The sequence below is a fragment of the Chelonia mydas genome, chromosome 17 (assembly GCF_015237465.2).
Source record: "Chelonia mydas isolate rCheMyd1 chromosome 17, rCheMyd1.pri.v2, whole genome shotgun sequence".
Taxonomy (NCBI): domain Eukaryota; kingdom Metazoa; phylum Chordata; order Testudines; family Cheloniidae; genus Chelonia; species Chelonia mydas.
The window spans coordinates 19440720-19460754 of NC_051257.2; the positions used below are offsets into that span (position 1 = coordinate 19440720).

General features: G+C 52.0%; 1 protein-coding gene across 3 annotated transcripts in view; it reads right to left on the minus strand.

The window, feature by feature from the left end:
- The window catches only part of SRRM3 (serine/arginine repetitive matrix 3), a 190281-nt gene that overhangs the window by 128284 nt on the left and 41962 nt on the right, over positions 1-20035 (minus strand). For 2 of the 3 annotated variants that reach the window (XM_043531236.1, XM_043531237.1), the window contains exon 2: positions 1657-1785. The exons of the other annotated variant lie outside the window; for it this stretch is intronic. The gene's annotated coding sequence lies outside the window, so the exon portion shown is untranslated. The remainder of the gene's footprint in view (positions 1-1656; positions 1786-20035) is intronic. 3 annotated transcript variants of the gene reach the window in all.

Here is a 20035-nt window from a genome sequence, read left to right on the forward strand (position 1 = left end):
AGGCGAGACCCACCAGCCAGACACCTGGGAAAGAATCCTCTGTAGTAACTCAGAGCGCTCCCCACACAGTGTCTCATCTCCAGCCATTGGAGATATTTGCTGCTTGCAGTCACAGATCGGCTACATCCCAACGTAGGCAGTCTCATATCGTGCCCTCCATAAACTTATCAATTCAAAAATGTTTTTTTAAAAAAGGAAACATTCTGAAACGGTTGAAACATTTTGACCTTTTTTTAAGTAAAACGTTTCACTTTTGGTTGGAAATGTTAGGGAATTAATACTTTTTTAAAAGTTTAGAAAACATTTTGAAGGTCGAAATCAGAACAAAACAATTCGACATTATCAAGACCAAATGATCTGACTGACCCAATGCAGTTTATTTCAGAGTACCAGTGCCTGAAAATGCTGAGATTTTGATGTTTCATCGTGATTCAGAATGGGGAAATATTTCAAAATCTCAAAAACTCACATGGGATGGAACAACCATTTCCCCAGCCAGTTCTGTCCCTCCATTGCTCCAAGCCCTGTCCAGTCATACCTTGGCCCCCCGGCCCCATTCCCTTCCCCCTAGACACTGCACCTTTTCTGACTCCCAGGGGCATTTCCGATTCAATTCGTTCCACCAGAACTCAAATCCAGTGTCACTGAGACCCCCAGCTGCAGCCCTGGAAAGCGGCGGTCAGGAATGCCCTAGTCTGAAGCCATATTTCTCTCCAGCCTTGGGAGAGGACAGCAGAGCCATTCCTTATTCACAACTCCAGATAATCTACACGAATGAAAAAAACAGATCGATAGGAGAGTAAATCTGCTCAAAGGGGATATTTACTGCTGAGCCAGGCACTGCCTGGATTTGAGATTCAGCAAGACCATGACGGGGGCAAAACAGTGTTAAGTGAGATGTACAGAACAGCGCAGCTCCATGGCACAGTGCAGCACAGGGTCATGAGACGTTGCGGGGGACCCGGTGAGGAATGAAGTATTGACAGGTTATCATCATTCCTCACCTTATCATACCAACTCGATACCCCTAAGCAAGCGCAGCTCCCTGCAGCGCTAGGTGCTGCACGTATGCGTTGAAACACTCCCTGCCCCAAAGAATTTACACTCTCAATTAACACAGGGAGGATTATTACCCCCTTTTACAGACAGGAACGGCGAGACTAAGCGACATGCCTGAGGTCACCCAAGGAGTGCATGCCAGAGCCGGAGTGACCCTACATCTCTAGCACTTCGACCACAAGCCCACCCTTCTCCATTCCTGCTACTGGCTGGGTTCTGATCAGTGTTTTACAAGGGACAGGGGAGACAGACCTCTCCAGAAACCTGGGCTGAAATCCGGGCCCCATTGGTGTCAGGGACTAAACTTCACTTGACTTCAGTGCAGCCAGGATTTTGCTCCTCGTGCGGCTGCTGCAACGAATCAGCTGTCAGCAGATGGCTGGTTGGAGCGGAGGCCACCTGACAGCAGGAGGAGGGGACACATGGGGGCAGAGAGGAGACCGAGCAGGTAAACATGCTCATGGCCACGAAGAGCCCGATCAGCTGTTCTCATGGTGAGCAGCTCTTCCCTGTGTCCCCAACTCTGAGCACACCCCGAAGAACCACCCTGGTAAGCGACAACACACCCGCCCTCCGGTCGCCCCGGCCCAGGCTCACCTCTCAGAGGGCACGGTCCATCGGCCGCTGCACAGCTCTAGTCCTAGCCAGCTCAGTTCGGGGCCTTCTTGCCTGCAGAAAACTTCTCCTATGGAAGCCCGACTGCTCCAGCACTGCTGGCTTCAACGCCTGGGAGAAAGGCAGGGAGGAGAACCCTGTTAATCCCAAAGCGGCTGGAAGTCTCACCCATCGCCCTCCCATTGCCCATTCTCCATGTCAGCGGCCGGCCCTTTCCCCAGTGCAGCCGCCTGCCGATGATTAGAAGGTAGAAGCGAGGCCCGTGTGATGCTCAGGGATCACACCGTGCTGACGGCACTTGCCAGAGATCTGCTTTATTCTGCGTCCATTTACAGCCAGCTGTGCCTAACAACCAGAGCCTCAAGGCATCTCGTCCAGCCTCTCTGGCTGGGAAGCTCATCCCTTAAAGGCCCAGTCCCCTATAGCACACCCTAGAAGCCAACATCCCATTGCAGCTTCTGGAAGGAAAGGCCATGAGATAGCAATATAGCGTGTCATCCCACTTCTGCCCAGTTACAGGTAATCCTCATCTTCTAGATTAGGAGTCAGACCCTCCCCTTCCACCCAGCCCCAGCGGAGGAGAACTTTCTTAGTTGTCAGTTTCTCAGCGGGTTAAACGTGTTTTGAATCCCAAGCAGCAACATCAACCATAGCAGGTGATTTCCACCCCAGCTATAACTACATCGGATGACTTGTTCATTAGCCCCGCCTTGTCTTCCTGCCAGGTGTCTGTGTTGCAAACAAGGCCTTCCTGAGCCAAGATCAGCTGTTTTTCTCCAAAGCCACCAACTTCTTAAAAATTTATCATCTGAAAATCGCACAGATTAATCTTTAGTGTAGGGAGGCCAAAGTTCTACCACATGCAGGGGTGTGAATGTGTCACGGGAAATGGATCCCTTTAGAAGTCCGAACAAGCCTCAAAGTCCAATGGGCTGGTCTGTTTATCGTAGCCCATGGGCAGCCATTAAGCTACAGACCCCATTTGCACCTCTGGTCTATTTATTTTGGGCTAGCTTGGGAACCATTCGATCACATTGCTGAGCCACGATTCGTGTAAGCGGTCCCACTGGAAACAATGGGATTGCCATGTCAGCCCACACTGCCAACCCCAAGTATCCAAAAAACATGAGTCAAGCCCCCCCAAATCATGAAACTGACTTAAAAATCATGAGATTGTAAGAAACTGACAAATAATGGGTTTCTTTTTATGTTTCTTTAGACACACAAAAACCATGACTTGAAAGTGGCCATGGTTTCAAGCTTTTTCCTTCAACCATGAAGACTAAAAAACTTTTTTTTTTTTTTACTGACACCTGAGATTCTCATGTAATCCCCTGACTCCCGGGGCTGGGGCTTTAAGAAAAGCTGCCAATATTGCAAGTCTCTCGATAAAAATCTTGATAAAAACCCTGCATACCAGTGGGAGTAATGGATTCACCAGCTAACCCTTGAGCAGCTCCCCAGCAGACTGGGTTTTTATTACTGGCTTTTCTCTGATGGGAATGTCACTATGAAAAGAAGCAGGTACCTTCCCTTATGCCTACACTAGCAGGGCTTACTAACACCTTCCATAGCAAGATCTCTATGCACTTTGCAGGCCACCAAACTGCCCACTAACCCCTGTGCATCAGGCCAGGACACATTATCTCCATTTTACAGAGGAGGAAACTGAGGCACAGGCAGGTTTAGCCACATATCCAAGTTCACCCTGTGGATCAGGGACAAAGCCAGGACTCTCCATTTTAGGTGCTCGTTGACATCAGTGCCATGTGAGAACAACGTGGATGTAAAACTCTGCCGGATCAGAATGGTAGCATTTGCCCCCACTTTGAATGGTTGTGAACGAGGGTGTAATGGGATATGGAGTGCTGAGGTCATATTACATCTAACTCTTCTACACGCCCCTTTTCCTGCACCTCCGCTGAACGGCTTGCTGAAGAGGCCAGAGCTCTGTCTTATCCAGACTTTGCAAAAAAAAAAAAAAAAAACATTGCACAAAGTTATAGTTTAAAGGGTATTGTACGTAAAACCCTGAATGGAGCGGTTAATAGTTCCCAGCCAGCTTCCAAGAGATACTGATGAATAACTTCTTAACCAAAAGCTATTAGGTAGCTGTCTACTGGTGTTTGCTATACACACATCCCCACTTCGTGGCTGTTGGGTATATTTAAATGCAGCATTTCAACACAACTTCCCTCCTTTGGCACACACGCACTGCCCTCTGATCTTCTCTCAGCGATGATTTCTCAGTCCCTGTAGTGTAGTTACAATATGTAGCGGGTGCCACCGGGATACTTCCGAGCCTGGAAAGAATGGCAGCATCCCCGGTCTTTTCCAAACCCTCCAGCACCTTGGCAGCAAACCGGAGTCTGGAATCCTTCACAGCAGCATTCCCGCCTTTGGGTTAACAGCTGACTGGTCTGCTCGGCAGCTGATAAGCTGAATCTGTAGCCTGTGTCCAAAGGGGTTCAGGTATTGGGACCCCGCCCCCAGAGCAGATAGTTTCTCAGTCCCATGTGGATCAGCCAATGGGTCCGCGGAGTTGTCTTTAATTCCTGTATTTATACCCCGTCCCCTCACTCCTGAGCTCCAATTGGCTCAGCTCTGGGAGGGTGACTGGCAGCTGCCTCTAAATGAAAGCTTCAGAACCGGCTACCGAGCATGTCCGTGAGCTGCCACACTTCCCTCGGGCGGTTCCTGGGCCCTTCGAGCTGGATCGCCCTGCTTCGCCTTCTGCACGTATGCAGTCACAGAGGATTCAATCAAAATCCACGTCTGCTCCCCGCTGCTCCTCTCCTCCCCTTCGGATCAAAAAAGGATCGAATGCTGCAGGATAAAGCCTGTGGGTTGCAGCCGTGCCAGGCTCAGGCCCATGGAGACACTGGCCCCAGGAACCCTGACTTGCTATGCTCTGCTCTGTAGGCTAGAGCAGGGTGCAGACCCATTTATAGACTGTTCCTGCTGCAGCCCAAGCCCTCCTGCCTCTGCCTACAGTGTGTGGCAGGGGACAGCTACACCTGCAGATGGAGTGTACAACCATGCAATCCGCAAGAAGGTATCAGTGCCGAGTCACTGCAGAAAAGGGGGAGCTTTGAACACCAGGATTTCCAGGTTATATTGTCTCTTTGTCTTCTCGATTGAGGACCCCTTCTCTTTCACCGGAGAGCTTGTCTGTGGATCCGAAAGGACAGGGCCATTCAAAGGGGTCTCCGTTCTCCTGCATACCCCAGGACCCCACTGCCCATCAAACGCCGTCCCACGGCTGCTGCTGAAGACAGGGCTCCATTTCCTCGAGTGGACCGCTGGGTAGAGCAGTGTTGTGTGTTTATATCTTCTGCTGCAAAAGGCCCCAGTGCACTCTGCTGGGGCCAGATTTTCAGGGGGGGCCTCTCTGTCCGTGCTTGCAGGCAGCGGGCAGAAATAGCTGCAGACACAGTCCTGCGCCAGGGGTACTTGTAGATACGCTTTAGTTCATCCAGAGGTCTGGGTGCCTGATTGTCCCCACCGATCGGGGCGCCCAAGGCAGCTAACGTGTGTGCCGTATCTCTCGGACACCAGGGTGATGGGCACGGCATACACAGCTAGATACAGAAAGCCACTCCCAGGCCACTGACATGCAGCTGCCGGGTTTAACACTTCTGACCCAATCTGAATGGTATCGGTCCCCCACAGGCACTTTCCCACTTCATAAAGGTTGGGACCCAAGTGCAAAATTCCCCATCATGTGAGATCCACAAGAAGCTATCAGTTTTGGAGGGACAACTCCAAACCCAGTAAAGGAGGCAGAAACATACATCCCCTTTCCACCTACCTATGGCACTCACGTGGCCCCCTTTGCCCCCCAGCAGACCAGTGAAGTAAAGAAGAATAGTTATCCCCATCTCACAGATGGCAAACTGAGGCCCAGAGACACTAAGGACAGACAGGAAATCTGTGGCAGAGCAAGGAATCAAGCGCGGGTTTCCCAAGCCCACTGCTAGTCTCCTAACCTCTGGCCCATCTCCCGAGGAGCTCTGCAAGCATCCCTCTCTCTCCACCCCCTTTGCAAGTCCTTGCACAGAAAGTCCAAGGGCAACAGAGCCAGCAAAGCTGCAGAGACGCAGACTGCAGACCTGGCCTAGACCCACTATCTGGGGCACTTTCTTATGCTGTGGACAGTGTCTCTAATTTCATCCATCCTGGCTAATCTAGCCCAAGGGGAAAGCGGAGCAGACCTTCCAGCTCAGCAATGCAGCCGGGGCTGGTTTAGCGCCAGTCAGATTATGTTACGCAGTGACAGGGCGACTTGCCCATGCTGTACTCTCCTCTGGGACCGGGATGGCTTTCAACCTTCCAGCAACACCAGACATCCAGATACAGCGGCTGCAGTTGGAGTAACTGGCAGGTGTAAGCAAGAGAGATGGTCGAAACGCCTTGGAAACCTGACAGGAGAAGAGATGGATGGGGCCGGGGCAGGCTCTCCTCCACAGGCGCCACCTTCCACACTGCAGCACGAGCCGGGGGGGGCTAGTGGATCCCTGCCTCATAGCAGGGAGAATGGAGATCGCCCAGGGCTGCGCTGGTGGGTCATTCCTGCAATTGAATGGGCTTTTAAATCAGGGCCTCGCTTTCTCTGATCAATGTGTTTGGATGGCTCCGTGGGCCAAGACACCGGGCTTTTAGTTGGGCAGGCCGGGATCCAAATGCTGCCCTAGATCGCCGGAGGGGACAGGAGATTGGTGGCTTGTGCTTCGTTCCCTCTTTGTGCACAGCATGAGAGCTGGCAGCCTCTGCTCGAGTGGAGCTGCGGTAGTGGGGGGATGCAGTCGAGGGGCGTTGGCAGAACTGTGTGTATGTGCAGAGGCCAGGAATGGGCTAGCAGGGGCTGTGGGTTGGGTTGGGACTGACGTGTCATGGCAGAGCCCAAGACTGGAAGAGCAGGGGATGGGGGAGCCGCGGTCAGGAACGGGTTGATGAGCGGACACTGCAGTGTACCAATTTCTAGCCTGCACTAATTTATTACCTCCTCCGTCTCATTAGCATATATAGTTTTAACCCCCGGATCCTTCCTAAAACTGCCCAGTTTTTCAAATAAGGACACCACGTCTCTGTACGTAAGAGGCCAGTCATGCACTAAATCACTGGGAAATCTCACCTCATTACCCAGTCTCCTTAAAAACCCACGACAGAGGGAGCATGGAAAACCAGTTCCAGGAAGTCACGCGCCCGGATCCCGTTAGCAAATAAGTGCGGCAGCTAATTCCAAACACAGACCCACCCTCCTTTCAACAGAAAGCCCTCCACAGCTTAGGAGAGCAGCCAAGTGAACCAAATCACGCTGATTAACATTTAGGGCAGCCAGTCCTAAAGCCAGTGCAGATGTTCATCAACATCTGGATTGCACGGTGCTTGCAGAACGCAACTGTCACTCGGCTGGAAGGCAAGGGAGAGTTCGGGAGATGATGTTACATTGCCAGGAGTCTGAACAACCCGGAAGCAGGGGTATTACACACACACACAGACACACACACTCTTATACATGAGTCGGCTTTTATACAGGGTTTGATTTGATGCTTGCCAGGGTTTGCCTAGGTCTCTGAGGGTACGTCTAAACTGCAATCAAACACCCGTGGTTGGCCCATATCAGCTGACTTGGGCTCATGGGTCTCTAATATTGCTGTGTAGACATTCGGGCTCAGGTTGGAGCCTGAGCTCTGGGATCCCATGGGGGGTGCCAGAGCCCAGACTCCAGCCTGACCCTGAATGTCTACACTGCAATTAAACAGCCCCATAGCCTGAGTCAGCTGACCTGGGTCAGCCTCAGGTGTAACTGCAGTGTAAGCCCAGGGTTGCTAGGAGGCAAGTTAGCAGACCCTGGGTTTGTTAACATAAGGCTTGAGCGTCTACACTCAGTTAGGAATTGTTGAACCCTGGGTCCCAGCCTGGGGCTCCGGCATCTACATTGCATTATGTGGGCCCAAGTCCCGCCACCCATCTCCCAGATTTCTTAGTGCTCTCCCAGAAGGCGGCTGCTCTAGCCCTTTGTTCATGGAGCAGTTTGGGAAAACTTGACTGTCCACCAAACTTGACTGTCCAGAGGACAAAGGAAGTCGGCCTGTGGGATACTTTTGAAGGACACCAACAGCCTGAGTCCAGTGCGGCTATGTCTACACTGCAGAGTAATAGAGCTTGAACCCTGGGTCCCAGCTTGACTCCGGCTCAGACCCTCCACCCCCCCGTGGGGTCCTGGGACCCTGGGTCTGAGTCCTCAGTTAGTGCAATTTGTGTGTAGATGTAAGGGAGGTTTGGCTTGAGCCTGAGTTCAAACCCTGGGCTTACACCGCAGTGTGGACATACCCTAAGGGCTATAACCCTCAGACAGGCCAGATCCTCAGTGGTGTAAGTCCACATAGCTCCTGTGACTTCAATGGAGATGTTTATTTCAATGGAGCTTTGTCGATTCACAGCGTCTGAGGCTCTGGCCCTTTGTCCTCTCCCTTGCTGTCCAGGCCCTAGAGGTGACAGGCAGGAGAGCGGGTATTCTTAACCGATGGGAGGTTTTCCCTACTGGCAATGAAACTGGGTGTATTATACTGGTTGGACCTGGGCAGACACAGCTCATGTTTCTCCCCCAGCAGCAAACCAGGCCACTGCATCTCAGCCCTGATGTGCAGCCACCTCGCCCGCTCCCCTCCCACTGCAGGGGTCGCTGGGCGGAGGTCCATGGCCTGTGTTATGCAGGAAGACAGCCTAAGTAATCATAATGGTCCCTCCTGGCCTTCATATCTATCAACCTACAAACTGCCCAGCGGAAACAGGACTGAAATAACCAGCTCACCCCCCCACCCCCCGGGCCATCCAATAACCATGCTTGTGGGTGGGGGCCAAATCCCCCCCGGTGTAACTCTGGTGACATCCAGGGATCACCCCAGGGATGGACTTGTCTCTTGATGTCAGGTACCAGCGTAGACAGCCAGTGGGGTTTAGCGGATAAAACACTGAACTTGGAGAGCTGGGGTCTGGTCCTGCCTCTGCCACTGAATTGCTGAGCAATCTTGAGGTGAGTCACCTCTAGAGCTGCCTGAAAATTTTCCAGTGAAGCAGCTTTGTGTCAGGGCATGCCAGTATGATTACCCTGAAATATTTCATGGGAACCTAGCGATGTTGTCAACATTTTTGTGGAAAATTATCTAAATGTTGTGGGTTGACTTGATGACAAAAGTGGAAATGATAAAATCATAAGAAAATATTTGTGGACTGTTTCATTCCAGAAAATATTCCAAGATTTTGACATTTCTTCCCAATTCAGGGTGACAACAAATGTTGAAATCTCGCCATTTCCCGCGGGACAGAAATTCCAGTTTCTACCATTTCTAGTCACTGCCACTCGGTTTTCTCTCCCACCGTTCATTTGCATAGACTGTACGCTCTTCGGGACAGGGGCAGTCTCTTACTGTGTGTTTCTACAGCTCCTCACACGATGGGGGCTCTAATTTCACTTGGGTCTTCTATGCACTACTGCCATATCATTTAACAATGGTTTCTTCTGCCGCCAGAGCCCTGCATTAGGGCTGTAGGAGGGGCAGCGTCACCGACACTCATTCTGTGCCGGTATTTCTGTGTTTCTTTCTTCTCTTGTTTGAAAGGCTCTGTTGGATTTTTATAGGCAGTTTAGGACAATAGGGGGGAAACAAACCCAGACATGAGTAATAGTAATAATAATAATAATAATAACAGGTGATAACAGCAACCATTGCACTGAAGGTATAGGTCCAGGCATGAAAACAATGGAACATAAAACCACCGTGAATGCAATGCTGCTATAAATAGCCAGGGAGCAGCTACACAGAAAACTGAATGGTCGCAATACCCCCAGCGACAATCACAGCAGAATGCAGCCATAAAAGGCGCTGGCCCAGAATGAGCCCCCTATCCCTAAGGGAATGACTTACAGAGCGGGCATTGAATCACCAGGCAACACGCAATACATTTGGCCATGGGTTCAGCTCCCCCAAAATACAGGGCTATGGCTGGTCTCTAAAGCTGGGAAGGGGGGAATTTTTGGATCAAACATTTTTTATTCAGTTCATCAGAACTGAAACTTTACACAGCCATGTATCAATTTGCTCTAGGAATTATTTTGGGGGCAGTTCTGTGGCCTGTGCTATACAGGGGGTCAGACCAGATGATCACAATGGCCCCTTTTGGCCTTGCAATCTATGAATCTAGGACAACTGTTGCCAGGAAGGTCTGTCAGGACCAGGAATTTATGATCAAAACCAGAAGGCGAGCCCCCTGTGGGAGAGCCCCAACCAAGCAGCAATTGGAGACTGCTGGGTTGGACTGCCTCCTGCTGGAGCTATTCCACCTGGTATCAATAATTAAATATTAACTGAGCCATAGCAAGAGCCTGGCTCTATAGCCTGGTAGTTGGGGCACTCACCAGGGACACTGGAGAACCAGCTCTGAATCAGGCCTGCCAGGGGAGTTCTGGGCACACACACACACTCTCTCTCTCTCTCTGTTGGTTTTTTGGTGAAAAATATTGCAGGGTCTTGGTTTTTGCCCTGATGTGGAACAAAACCAAATGCCAAAACCGCCCCATTTTCCACAAAGCACCATTCTTGTTTCCTAGAGAGCTGGGAGATACTCAGGCCCAAGGTGGGAGAGGTATCGTCTCTTCAGGATCATTCAGGCTTTTTCCATCCCAGAGGAGAGCAGAGAAGTATAACTCAGCTGATCCCCACCACTTCAGTCATGCAAGCAATGCCAGCTCTTAGAGCCAGGGTCTTGTGGAGAAAGCACATGGCCAGGGCTCAGGAGATCTAAGACATCAGAGGATCTGAACCCCTCATAATCTTTAATGTATTTATCTTCACAGCCTGCTGGGAGGCAGAGCAGGGCTGTTATCTCCATCGTACAGACGGAGGAAACCGAGGCAGGCAGCGGCTAAGTGACTTCCCCAAGGTCACACGGGCAGTCTGTGGCAGAGGCAGGAATTGGAATGCAGCTCTCCAAAGAGTACCTTGACCACCACGCCATCCTTCACAGCTCTGCAGTGGGCCATTTTAATGGCCGTGAGCAAACCCCTCACTCTCTCCAGGCTGTAGGTCCCCCGCTGTTAAATGGAGGTAATAAACCTTCCCTTGTCTGTCTTGTGTGTTTAGACGATGTCTCTTATGACATGCATGTACAGCACCTAATACAACTGCTAGTGGAAATTAAATCAGAAGAGCTGGCTAGGAAGACCATCACAGCGCGGCACTTACGGTACCAGTTACTGCAAAGATGCCCTTGCCCCATTACGGAGCCTGCAACATGATCAAGGCCTTCAGCAGTTATTACTCATCACTGGAACACAATAAAATGACCAGATGCTTGGAGTGCATCAAGCCTCAACCTCGGGCGTTAGCGCTAGCTGGGTTGGCAGAAGGATGTTTTCCAGGCCCCGAGATGTCGGCCAGCTTAGCCTCCAGGAAGAGCAGCCACCGATACATTGGACCTGCCCCCACTACAAGGGAATTGTTACGGAGCTGAAACTTCAGACGTGCAAATGCTCTGTGCAGCCACGGGCAGCACCGGGAGAGAGTGATCGTTAGAGAGCCGCGTGCGGGAGGGGCCCAGATCCAGAAGCGGGTATAAAGGAAACGAATGCCGCAAGGTAATACTGCCACGTCTCCACCGACACACATCCTGTCTAGTCCATTAGGCTTAAATACCCAGTGAATTCCACATTTAATGGATTGACATTTTGCAGAGTCATTTTAGTTTAATGCAGCATAGTGTGTATAATAGACCATCACTCCGCTCTTGGGAAACACTTTGTACACTCCCGGAGGCTTTCTACCCCACCTGTCCTACAAGGAGGAAGTGCCCTTCTCTTTAAGAAACAGGAGCTTAATGTTATGCAATGGAAATCCCTTGCAAGCCAGATGCCAGGCTCTGCCACAGACTCCTTGTGTGACCTTGGCCAAATCACTTAATTGCTCTATGCCTCAGTTTCCCCATCTGTACTATAGGGAAAATACTGCTTTTCTCCCACCTTGTCTCTTTTGTATGTTTCGGCCCCAGTTCAGTAAAGGAGGTGTTTAAATAATTTATTGAATCAGGGCCGTGGCTGCTAAGCTCTTTGGGGGCAGGGACTGTCTTTTACGATGGGTCTGGACAGTGCCTAGTGCAATGGGGCCCTGGTTTGCACCTGGGGCTGCTAGGTGCTACTGCAATACAAAGGAATAAATAATTACTAATTATCATTATCTCTCCAGGACTGTTTATCGATAAGGGCACTAAGATACAGGAGGAGCATGGTATAAACACCTCAATCGATTGGATAGATTTGAGACAAACACTCAGCTGCATAGAGCGGCTACAGCCTCGCTATAGTCTAGACAGGTTATCTAATACAGAGAGGGAGAAGAGCGATTCTGTACAGTGCAGCCATGCAGAGGGAGGGGCTGCCTATCATCTCATCACGAGCTGGCCTATCAGTGGGTACCCTCAGTTCTGTCCCTTCCCCAGCACTTGGCTAACAGGATAAGCTCAGATCTTGCACTTTCTGTCCATTCACCCTGTTATGCAGATCGCAGGTGGACTACATGCATTGGAGGTCTCTCACTTGGTGGGCTGGGCTTCCTCCATCTATTGGACCTTTCCTCCACAAGGACCAGCCCGTTTCCCCTGCGAATTACCACAGGGGATACACATGCTTGGCAGCGGGGGTTCCAGACTCACCCTCTCCCCTCCCCATCCACGGATCACCAAGAGGAACGTGATGCATTTTGTTTGGTGATCAGACAAAGGAACAGCATCCCTGTCACCTTCATTCTCCTCAGAACCTGCTGCAGCCCAGCAGTGCCAGCATCCACCCTTCCTTAGACGCTGCCTCTGCTGAAATCCCTTTTTCGGGCTCAATTCATCTCCTGCAACTGGATCTTCTCTGGTGTTTCCCAAGTCCCCTCCCCCAGAGGAGCCAGTATCCTGCAGCCAGAGAACTCCACAGTGTAGCTCCAAAGGAGTAGGACAAATCTATCTCCATCTGCTATCGGCTTTCCTGGTTTTCTCTTTTTCTCTGAAGCCGGTTATAAATGGTGTTCACACATCTCCGTGGTGTAGCTCCATCCAGCCCTGCAGACACCACACCCACTTTCTCCCTGCCTGCTCACACATTCCGTGGTTCCCCGCTACATCGACTCTCCACCCCACTGGCCAAGGTTTCCAAAAACGACTAGTGATTTTGGGCACCCAACTTGAGATGCTTTAAAAGGGTCTTAATTTCAGAAGGCGCTGAGCATTCACCCTCTGAAACTCAGGCCCCTTTAGGACACCCGGAAATCAAAGCTCTGAAATCACTAGTCACGGAGTCCCATGAGTGTTAGGTGCCTAAATATCTCTGAGCATCCAGGCCCAAAAATCTTGGCCAATCAGCCTTGGGGTGTGCGGGCTCATCTGTTAATTAATTAATGTACTTGTTTAAGGTCTTCATCTATAGACCCAGTGGGTCTATAGTTAAAATCACTTGCCCTTTTAAATATCACCCTAGACACTTTCCTGTCCTCCATCTCCTTGGATGACCGTAGGACAAATTCTCTCGGAAGCATCTGGGGACACTCAGTATGAAGGATGCCACATTAATATACACGGTGATGTGTTTTATGAAGCTGTCAGAATATTGTCAGAATACTGAGTCCTGCCTTGAGTGCAGGGGACTGGACTAGATGACCTCTTGAGGTCCCTTCCAGTTCTATGATTCTAGGATTGCTATCCAGTCCCTGGTTACGTTGCACGATCATCTCATAATGTGCAGGATTCCGAAGGAAAGGCAAGCGTGTCCTTTAATCGAGCCCATCAGCTCCTCTGCTGTCCAGACAAGATCTTCTCTGGTAAGCAGCAAGCTTCTCCTTCACTGCCATGGACTGGATAGCATCCCAGTGCCCAAATCAGGGCATGCTACCGACAGGGGGACCTGATCAAAAACGGCTGCCACCCCGCTGCAAGCTGCCTCTGGCCCAAGGTCCTTGTTACAATGGGGCGCCTTCCAGTCTGTGCAGTGCTGAGAACACCAGGCTTGTACTTTGCTTATAAATGGATACATCCTCCTGGATTTCTCTTGGTTGGGAAGGGAAGAACATCTCAAATGTAGCAGTTCGGGTGATGATCGTCCTCTACTTAATCCCTTCACTGGCCTGTTTCAATTCATGCCGGTGGCAGGCGAAATTCCCCGGAGCTGTGTTAATTCCCCCTTTCGAAAGGTCAGGGTGAAAGGCTGCCTCAAGCAGATCGGCAACAAATCCTTCCCATCCAGGCCTCTCCCCACCAGTATCAAGCCTCCTTGCCTTGCTGGTCTTCCCTGTCTCTGAGATGGAAACCTGGCCGGTGAGTTCCCTGGACTGGCCGCGGGGCACTCGAGCAGTCACTGACCAGGGTAGCGCTTCAACAGCCCCTCTCGAATGCTACAGGCATGCACGGCTGGTGGGCGCCCGCGAGGCGGGGGGTGGCTAGCAGGCTGCTTTGCATCACGCCACATGTCAGTTGGCTGTGGCTTATTCTCTCTAGTCCCAAAGCTCTTGAAGGGTCCGACCCTGTGCCCTCAGCTCTCACTGAAATTGTCTTCACAGGCTCAGCCCATGGGAGTCAATGCAAGTGCCTCTTGATTTCAGTGGGCTCCAGATTGAGCCCTAACAACATGACCACATTTAGGGGCTGTCTACACTAGCCCATGGAGGCCTGGGACACTGAGGGGCATCCGTGTTCCAGCAGGGTGTTTTTTTACAGCCTGGACAGGACAAAGCTGTTAAACACAAATGCATCAGGGAATCCCGGTGGGCCTAGATCCTGGCGGGTCTATGACCAGGAGGCCACATTCCCAACCAAACCAGGGTTCAGACATGGACAGCCCACTTGCGCCGTCAGACATCTATGGTCCTACAGACCATCAGTGAGCCTGGTGCCTGCTCCGGGACCCTTCACATCAATAGGGCCCTGGCCGGAGCAGGTGCGAATCAGTGCAGTTGCTCTGTCTACACTGGAGTTAATTCACACCAGCTGAGGGCCTGGCCCAGTGTAGTTTCTTGAGCACTTATAAGGGTGGGAAATATCCCTTCTGCTGGGCAGGACAAGGGGAAATGCAGGGTTAACCCTTTGCCGGCAGGCAGACGGACTGGGTTATCTAATAAGACGCCGCATCTCTGTCTCCTGTGATCCAGAGTCTGTTGGACTCTTTCTCCCGCACTCAGAAGATCCCCAGCAATGAAAGGCTGCTGGGAAAAACCACACCACTGCTCTTCCGTGGCCCCTCCTCTGCCTGCTGGGGCTCGCTTTGCTGAGGTTTAGTGGCTTTGATCCCATGCTCTGACAGGTGCTGGCTGATAATCATGCTAACATTTTGAACTTCTGTGGGTCTTTCATCTCACAAGTTCAAACCTCTTTAAAGGGCATTCGCTGAGCAAGTTCCACCACACCCCAAGTACGACCATCCCCATTTTACAGAGGGGAAACTGAGGCACAGAGCAGGGACATGGTTGGCCCACGGACACACACCAAGTGTATGGCAGAGCTAGGAATAGAGTGTGGGAATCCTGATGGCTAGACCCAGCCTCTAACCACTAGACTATACTCCCCTCCTGCCACAGGCATCCTCCTTTGCCACTAACACACGTGGTTGCAGAACTGTAGAGCGAATGGATGCACTTTTTCCCTTTAACATAGCAGATTAGACCTTTAGACTGAGATTTTCAAGGGATTTGGGCCCTAATTCTCCTTTAAAATGAGTGGGAGGCGAGCACCCCAATTCCCTTGGCAAGCTGAAAATCTCTCTAGTAAAACAATTTTTTGCCACTGATAAGGAAGAGAATTCCAATGGACGCGACAAGGCAAAGTAACAACCTGCCTCCATCCTTCTCTGCAGCCAGGCTGGATGTGGCAGAATTCCAGGGATCGCTGGCTGCTTTGACCGGTTTAACTCCCCCGGCCGATGGGTTCCATATTTCCATTATATCTGCGCTGCTGGATTACTCACAGGTCTTATCAAGAGATTTCAATTCCAACCCACTTCTAAGTAAGCCACAGAGGCAACCGCCATTCATCATTCTCCCTGGTTTGTGCGTCAAATCGGCTCTCCTGGACACAGTCAGCGTTCGTGCGCTGATCAAGCCCGAGTGGTGGAGTGAAGAGGTAAGGGTGGGACCACTTCACCTGTGCCACAATAGGCCTTTATGATGCACTTGCAGAGTGGGGAACTAGGCAGAGCGCTCTGCGATTAAGGCACAGGAATGGGGGTTGGGAGATCTGGGATCAGTTCCCAGTTATGCAGACGTGTGCCTCAGGTTCTCCTCTTTAATACTTGCTGATGCTAATGCCGTGGCTCTGTATGTTGCTGCTCCTTAGTGGCAGACTCACTGAGAGGGTCAGAGAGCGACTAGGGGTGTTGTCTTTGGGCTCAAGTGGCAGAGGCCTGCACTTTAGAGGGAAAGGCACATGGGGCAAGGACTGTCTCTGCAGGCGTGTGCCATGTACTGTCTCCACTGCGAAGCACAGAGATTCACCAGGCTGCTTCCCAGCCGGGGCGGTTGGGAGGCTAAACTCATGAGCTGTTTTAAAGCCCTTTGAGATCCTGGCATGAAAGCAGCTGGCGCTGGATGAAGTCTCACTGCAAACCCTCTTCCCTTGTACTTCATACTTTCCCTTGCCCGGGCTGCTGGTCACCAGAGAGCCTGGTGCTTAAAAGGAGGGGATCCTCCTCAGTTATTAAAACAGCTGAGATTAGAGCCCCAACAGGCTCCAGAGCTCACAGCCTGGGGCTGTAACACTCACATCCGCAGTGGATCAGGGGTCAGAGGTGAGGCGAGGCGACCTGCCCAAGGTCAGTGTCAGAGCCGCGATTACAACACGGGTCTTCCAGCCCCCAGACCGGCGCCCCAACCCCTAGGCTGCACCCCCAATTCATGCATAATCTGCTGCTTGCAGGGAGGTCCCAGGGCCAAATCCAGGCCCCACTTCGCCGACATCGAAGGAGCTGCACTGGCTTACAGCAGGGCTGTGGCCTGCCATCACTAATCACTGTCATTATGGTTAAGCGCAGGGGGACTCCGCCTTCTCCCCGGCTTGTGGAGGAGGGGCCCTGATTGCAGCAAAAGGGACACAGAAGGGTAGTGAAATGTGCTCTCTTCCCAGCGCCACTCAGCTGTGAAAGCCCCACTTGAAACTCCCCAAGGTGATCAGCTGAGCGCTGACATTTGGAAGGACGTGCGTTTGCCCAAGAGACCAAAAGAGCCGCGGCTTGGGCGAATGCATAATCAGGCGGGTTTTCCTCCTGCGGGAGCAGGTATAGCAGAGCAGAATGGCTCCTAGCCCCTTGCACTGTTACACAACGAGGAGTCGGGCACATGCCATCTGCAGCCAACTCATCTCACACTGGGCTCTTCTCTGGCCACCTCAAGCCATTAGGTGATCGTGCCCCGGCTGGAACCTTGGTGTCCAACCGAGATGCCCAGCTGCTCTCTGGCTTCTCTTAACTGCACCATTTGAGCCTGGGGACTCCCTTTTCCACTGCGGCAGGCGGCCCTGACCTATCCCCCTGCGCCGCGCGTGTGTAATTAACCTCAGCATGGCCCGATCTTCAAGCTCCCTCCCGTTCCCGAGCCCAGCTGGAACAGGAGACAACAGGCCAGGCTGGAAGGGGCAGGCCAAGCAAATCCCATTACCTCGCCGCAGGAGCGCTGGCCTCCTGCTTATCCTCTAATTCTTTCATTCCCACTTGAACCTTAACAGCCCCCTTTTATACAATCAAGAGAATTAGAGCCAGCCCACTCATGCTGCCGGGAAGTAGGTGATTAGCTCTCGAGGCCTACTCTACACTGAGGCAGCAGACAGCCGACAAGGGCCCCCAATTATCCGACTGAGTTCCGTTCACAATCCCACGGCCAGGAAGTGTCTCCACAGCCTCGCTCAGCCGATACCTTACATGCACATAGCACAAAGGACCCTTCACAAACTATACTCCAAGGGATCTCTGCAGCTACCTCTGGGGCGGAGCATGGCAGCTGATTGCGTAGCATTGCGGTGCACTATTAACCACCTGCCATGCTCCACCCCAGAGGTAGATGCAGGGCTCCCTCTGTGTCTATGGTTCGTAAATCACCTTTGTGCTATACCCATGGGACTGTGTAGCATTGCTGGGCTCCATTTAATAGTTTATGCGTAGCAAAAAGGACCCCAAAGCGCTTTATTTATCCACAATTATTAATACACAATGATATTGTAGTACTGTCTAAAGGTGGCAACCAGTTTGGGCCCCATTATGCCGGGCACTGTACAAATATATAATAAATGACCCTCTCTTGCCCCAGGGGCATACTGGTTAGAAGATAAGACAGAACCAGTGGCGGAGACCACAACAAGCAGGCGAGGCTGGGGTGGGGGAGACAGGAAAATAAATACTATTTATGAACTATATCCATAGAGGAACGCCCGCAACCAACTCTGGGCTGGAGCATGACACCTCACCAAGGGCACACAGCAATGCTAGGCAAACAGCTTGAGACAGAAAGGAGGACAAAATATCCAATTGAAACAGCAGGGAGTGTGGCTAGGCCCCAGCACCCATCCCTTTAGTACAAATCAACAAAGGATCCCTGGAAGCCTTGAGAGGAGAAATAAATCCCCTCCAGAAGGGAGACATTTGTTGGCCAGGATATGAACAGAACAAAAGAAGTGGGGCTCAGAGGTGCCCCGTTGCCCCAGGAGGGCGACACAAATAAACCAGAATGCAGGGCGCAGAGAGTACAGCGATTGGGGCCATATACACACACAGCTCAGAGACACATAGCATCTCACAGCTCTGGGCGCTGCTTGTAGGGACTCCCCAAGAAGACTTCAAGCTCCTGGATAGAAATTCCCCTTAAGATCTCCCTTTCTTTTACAGACTAAAGGTGTGGCTGCCCTCAGCGTCACTGGCTCCAGAGGGATCCTGGACAGCAAGCACTCCCCCGGATCACGGCTTCCACTGGAGAAGTCCGACACCACTCCCTTTACTAGGGCACGGCGTGGGGCCTCTGAGGACTCAGGGGCACGAAGAATCTGCAGCCTAAATTCCGGGAGAGGAATTTACTGGCCTACGCAGTACCAATGACCATGGCTGGTGTTATGAGGATGAATGGTCCCTTCCCACCTGGGTAGGAGGACACCAACCTGAGCTAAGAGTAAACTCCCACCCATCCCAACCATGGGATTTCTGCTCCCAGCATGATGTCGGCAGCACGATTCCCAAGGAATGAGGCTGGAGGAGGAGAGCTGGGAACTTGCTGTCACCGACCAGAGTCAGGTGCTTGCTCTTGGCCAGGGGAGGTGAGAAGGCCCAGAGGTGCTGGCGAGCCGGCCAGAGAGGCGAGCGGATGAGCTAGCTAAATGCTGAGTCTCAGGGTGCATTAAATGCAGTGGGCCAGGGCGGGTCGTCCTGGGAAGCTGAGCCCTCATGGCCTTTGGGGATGCTGGACAAACCCCAGCATGCCAGACCCTTGCTGGCTTCCCTTTGAGTTTGCCCTTTGCGCTAGTGGGTTCAGATGAACCAGAAACTTGAAGGAGTTCTTTCGAGGCATCTGGGGATGGCCACCCCTGGAGACGGAACGAGACGGTCGCGTGCAAACCAGCGACACGCCCAGTGAGCTGAAATCGACAGGTTTCACGCTGCTGGAGAAATCAAATTCCATCAAAACTTTCCCCTCCCCATCGGGGTCAGCATCCAGCCAACGGGCTCAGCGGGGCGAGGGACTGTGTCCGGAGAGCTGAGTTAATCCGATTTGCTGATTGCGTTGCGGAGCTGCACGTGGATTGGTGCCGATAGGAATGGGCTGCAGTTCCCACAGCTTTCCAAGGTCACAGCCCACATTGATTCGCCCTGGGTCCGGGACCTTTCCTACAAGGCTGTGGCAGATCCCAGAAAGAGCCACCATCCGCCTTCAGCTTTGACTTACAGAAGCAGCTCGGCCCATTCCTACTGGCTTTGTAGCCATGGCTTCACTTGGCTGTGATCCTGCAGCCAGCCCAAATCACGCTCAGTGGCTGGAGAGCTGAGGTCAGTCTCAACACTCCAGACCAGATCGTCCCCTGCCAAAATCACCATGGATCTGTGGGCGTCAACGGGACAGCTCCCCCAGCAGGTGTAAGATAGCACAGCTCCACTGGAGTCAAGCCAATGGCAAACTTTGGTAGCGGAGATCCGAATCAAGCCCCTCTTCTTTTTCCTGAGTGTCTGCATTTGGGGATCACGCCCCCAAACCGCTCCAGGCATTTCCCTGTCCACACTGGCCACTGGAGCTCCGAGAGCTGGAGATGCTGGGGCCAGAAGATCTCCTGCAAAACACAAACCAAAGAGCCTCCCCCCAGTCAT